Below are 5447 nucleotides of genomic sequence, written 5' to 3' on the forward strand. Positions count from 1 at the left end.
TTTTTTTTTAATGAAGCAGGAAGAAAATCTTAGCCCATGTGGGAAAGAGGGAATATACAAGCCTGGAGTTTCATTCATGCAGCGCCAAACCATGGTTTACCCAAACGCTTGCCAGGACAAGTTTGCCTTGCAGGGTAACTGGACACCATAAAGTTTTGAACAACCGGGCCCTACTCAGGGGAGCAGCCAGAGATGTGTGATAAGCTTGGAATGTGGGGAAACACACATTTACTGCCATTTAAAAAATGGTTTTTAAAAATAAATGGTTATCCAGCTTGTTTTAACAAGCAAAGATGGCAGCAGGAAGGGGCTAGCACAGGAGTGGGGAACCTGCCAGACCACCAGATGTTGCCAGACTACAGCCCTGGCTGGGACAGAACATCTGGAAAGCTGCAATATTAGCCCTCCCTGGGTTAGTCAGACTTTAATGCAGAACATCCCCTCAAAACTACATTTCTCAGAACCCTTTGTAACAGTTTGCAGCATGAATGTGCTCAGAAGACTGATCTTGGGCAAAAGCGAGGCTGTGGAGGCCCAATCCAGTGTTAGGGTAGCCGTTCACATCCACACCATGCATCTAGAACAAACTTGCGCCACTTGGGCAGTCATGGCTTCCCTCAAGGAAACTTGGGAACTGTGGTTTGTTATGGTACTGGGAGTTGTTAGGGATCTCCCCCCCCCCCAGTCATAGCTGTCAACGTTTCCCATTGTTTAAGGGAAATTCCCTTATTCCAAATAGGATTCCTCACAAGAAAAGGGAAAAGTTGACAGCTATGCCCCCAGTCCCCTACAATTCCCAGAGTTCCCTGGGAAGAGGGGATGGATTTTGTTAAGCCATTTTGGGAATCCTGGTTCTCCGAGGGGAATAGGGGCCTCCTTGTAACTCTCTGCGCCCTTAAACTACAGTTCCCAGGATTCTGGCCGAGGGGTAGGGCAGCCATGACTGTTCCAAGTGGTATGATACTGCTTTAAAGGTGTGGTGCAGATGTGCCCTTACTCCCCATATCTCCCAATGGGAGTGGGGCAGGCCCTCCCCACAAGAAGGAGGCCTGGCCTTCGAGTAGGCGGCCAGAACCAGATCTACTAACTTGGTTTGATGGACCTAATCCCGTGTTAAAGTAGCAGCTATTTCCCAGGTGCTTTTGTTTTGTTTGTTTGTTCACTCAAAGTTTGAAACCCTGACAGTATTGAGGCTCAGGCCCGCAGGGACAGGAATGCTAATGGGAAGCCTTTGCGGTTCAAAAAGAAACTTAAATTATATTCTAAAAGCAGCTGTTGTTGACAGAAACATTTAGTGCGACGGCGTTCGCCTGCCGCGTTAAGCTGTGAAGCTTCTCCCTCTGTTACAGGCCGCCCCCCTCAGACAATTATGTGAAGCGAACGGGAACTTGAATTGTTCAGAGTTTTAAATGTCTGGGTTGTGCCTAGACCTGATCCATCCTTCTGCACTGGTCCTCTTCGAGGTGTTTTTATTTTTCTGTGTTAAGCTTCTCTCCTCCCAGGTAACATCCTCACCATGTGTGTGCATCTTTATCGGTAAACGTATTTGCAAGTCAGTTTGAACACTGTCTTCTAGATAAGAGCAATCACTTTCCCATGCTTAGTGCATCAAATGCTTAGTCACCTATTTGCATTTTGCTTCCCACGTGCCACGGAGCCCTGTGCGATTTCTTGCATGCTGTACTATGCGCATCCTGCGTCTCTGGCATCCTGGTGTGCAGCAGCTCCTGTGCATTTTGGACCCAGGGCTCGTTGGAAATCCGTACGTGGATGTGGGGATTGCTTCAGTTCTCAAAAGGTGCATCTCGCCGCTGGAATAGCCTCCTGTGATCGCAGGAGAGGAATGTGGGAATCACTTTGGGCGCCTGCAATGCCCTCTTTTGCTCACCCCACACAAGGGCTGATGTGTTGGCAGCTTCAAAACGGGATCACCTGACCTTTGGGGCGCCAGCTGTTGCCGTCACCAGCAGATGCACAGGTGAGTGCCCCCAGGTAGCCTCTCAATTTAGGAACTGCCTAACAAGGACAAAGGGTATGTCTCTTTATCACCATCGTTATTATTTTGCTAGAGGTTCCTCTCCCCCAGTGGAATTAGGATTTTAGAAGTTTCTACCTCTGCCTCACGTAAATCTCATTGTGGAGGGGCTGGGTGAAGGACTTGGAGGTTAATAGATTGGAGGGTGGACACACACCCGTGTTTTCGGCAAGAAACAAGCTTTACTAGACATTTGAGAATGTTATCGGTGACTTGGACGAATGTGTGTACAGAGGAAAGCTAGAGGAGATATCAGCTCCCTGCTTGCTTACTGGAAATGGGGATAACTTGTAGGGTTAAACAAAGAATGTTTTTTTTTTATGATGATGACTTCCTTTAGTTTATTTTGTGTACCTCCTGCCCCTCCTACCCCCAAATAAATTTTACCTGGATATGTTTGAGGACTCCTCTAGACTTGTTTATTGTGCATTCATCCAGATTTGCTGGTGCAATGTTTTAGTGGAGGTTGGACTATATTCAGTCTTGATTGAGCACTCATCCAGATTTGGTTATGGGGTGTTTATTCATCTTCCTGTCTCAATTGTTCATTCTACTCTTCTCAGTGTGTTTTGTCATCACTTTTCCAGCTGCACAAAAGTCCACTTCCTTTTAAAAATTGAATTTATTGCGCTAGAGGCCTCGCCTTCAGCTGTGGGTACGGACTCACAGGCGGTGGCCCACAGCTGGGTCGCAACAGGAGCACTATTGCCCTGCAAATATATAGTAAAAGATTAAGAAATTGGTCCCCAAATGCATTTTCGGTTAAAGGTAGGTCCTGGGTCTGAAAAGATTGAAGTTACCTGTGTTAGAGTGGCAGAGTGCTTGAATACACATTAATTGCTCAAACCTACATTTCTCAACAAGCGCCCTTGAACCGCTCCTGCAAAATACTGACAGTCTGGAGGAGCCTTGAAACTGGCTTTAAATGAAGACACGAGTTGGGTTTCATCTTGAAGGTATGTACCCCTTCCCACACTCTGCTTGACCCGCAAACAATTTAAGGCAGAGCTTTCCAAATTGTGTGTCACGACACGCTAGTGTGTCGGCTGCACTGTGTAGGGCTGCATCTACACAGCTATAAAAAAACGCTTTGAAAGTACTCTGGGGGAAAAAACCGTTTTAAAGCTCACAATGGAAAATTTCAGATCTACACTGCCACCTGGTGTCACAATATTATAACGCATTTATAACATTATTATTTAGCTGAGTCCTAGGTGTGTCTCACAAATTCTCCCTGCGCTCCTCCCGGGGCTGGAAAGGGGTTAGTTTAACCTCCGGCTTGCTGGTAAAACTGAATTACTGTGAAATGATGCATGTCTCTAAAGTGTGTTACCAATATGAAAAGTTTGGAAAGCTCTGATTTAAGGTATGTCTTTAAACTAGCAAGTGTCTCACCAAATAAAGGGGATGGGGAAATGACTAAAAATCTGGGTTGTAGTTCACTAGGGTGGGTGTGGGGCGGCCATCCCCATCTGTTTCCCTTTCCTGCACTTGGCTGGGTTTTTTTGGGTATGTGGGGTGTGGCTGCCCTTCTTTCTATTGGCCTGGAAAATGTGCATCTTACCAGATTTGCCCAGTATCCGTAGAACCGCAGAACATTCAGTATCTGCGCATGGCATCCTATAATACATTATTGCAACTTTTGATATTTGGGAGTGGATATGTGATATTATGACGGGACGTGGGTGGCGCTGTGGTCTAAACCACAGAGCCTAGGGCTTGCCGATCAGAAGGTTGGCGGTTCGAATCCCCACGACGGGGTGAGCTCCCGTTGCTTGGTCTCTGCTCCTGCCAACCTAGCAGTTCAAAAGCACGTCAAAGTGCAAGTAGATAAATAGGTACCGCTCCAGCGGAAAGGTAAATGACATTTCCGTGCACTGCTCTGGTTCCCCAGAAGTCATGCTGGCCACATGACCCGGAAGCTGTACGCCAGCTCCCTCAGCCAGTAAAGCGAGATGAGCGCTGCAACCCCAGAGTCGGTCACAACTGGACCTAACAGTCAGGGGTCCTTTACCTTTACCTTTATGTGGTATTTAGACAGATGGTGTTTGATCATGGAATACAGCTGCGTTTAGTATTTGACCACTTAATATGGTCCATTTTTTAAAATATGCTTGCCAAACTGAAAGAGACCCACCATCACAAGAATGCCAAATTTTGGAAGTCAGAATTTCACTTTTAAATTCTGGAGTGGCAAAGCTTGAAAGGTGGGTGATTTTTCATTTTTGCAAAGATCAAATGCAGCTCTTAGGCACATTCTGTTGTGCAAGTTGAGAATGGTGTAGTATAGTTTCCGAGTCCCCCTTTCTCTGCTGGACTGTTTATAAGGTCCCTTTAATTCCTTTTGTGGCATCTTATTTGCCCTGTTCAGTGGGCTTGAGAAAAGAGGTGGGGGCCGCTGGAAGACAGATCTTCAAGTTCCTTTGGCTGTCTAGTTGAATCCTCGTTGCTTTCAAAGTGCAAGATAGACGCTTTTGTCACCCAAATTAGACGGAATGGCAAGGGGCTCTTTGGGGTGCTGTAAAGATGTCTTTGTAAATCACCAAACACACTTTGCACAAGTTTCCTGGCTGCTCTCCCCTTTACAGTAAGCATAAATCGCCTGCTATGGAAACCAGGATAAGGCAAAGGGGGGGGGGCAAATCCCTGTTAAAAAGAGAATTCAGGTGGAAAGGGAAATTAAGTTTTCTGGCTCATGTGAGGGAGATTGAGTTTTTTCTTGGCTGTTGGCCTGGTCTCCAATACACTGAAACAAAGAACTTTAAGTGGCATTTGATGGTATTCTAATCAGCAAGCTTTGACGCTGGATTTATTTTGCTTTTGGCTAGAGTGGAGTCTGGAAACGGAGGAGTTATAATTCAGTTGTAAAAAGCGTGCACTTTATCCGAGGCTGATTCCTGGGTGACTCGGCTGACAGGGCTGGGAAAGACCTCTTTGCCCCTGAGATCCTCAGAGACTGCAGCAGTCAGAGTAGACAATACTGAATATATAGACCAGGGTTTCCCAGACTTGGTTCTCCAGCTGTTTTTGGACTACAACTCCCATCATCCCTAGCTAGCAGGACCAGTGGTCCAGGATGATGGGAGTTGTAGTTCAAAAACAGCTGGAAACCCAAGCTTCAGGGATACTTAACTTGCAGAACTGGGATATTTTAGGGCATTCCCACTAATCTCTACTATCATAAAGCTTTGTGGGTCTTCAGCTGTGGGTCTTGCAAATACTGGTTAGATCAGCCTTTCTCAACCTGTGGGTCCCCAGATGTTGTTGAACTACAACTCCCATCACCCCTAGCTAGCAAGGCCAGAGCTCAGGGATGATGGGAGTTGTGGTCCAACAACATCTGGGGCCCCACAGGTTGAGAACCACTGGGTTAGATGAACATATGCATTTAGTGTACAAGATGTGGGGGATG

The sequence above is a fragment of the Podarcis erhardii genome, assembly GCF_964252035.2.
Source record: "Podarcis erhardii genome assembly, chromosome: 10".
NCBI lineage: Eukaryota > Metazoa > Chordata > Lepidosauria > Squamata > Lacertidae > Podarcis > Podarcis erhardii.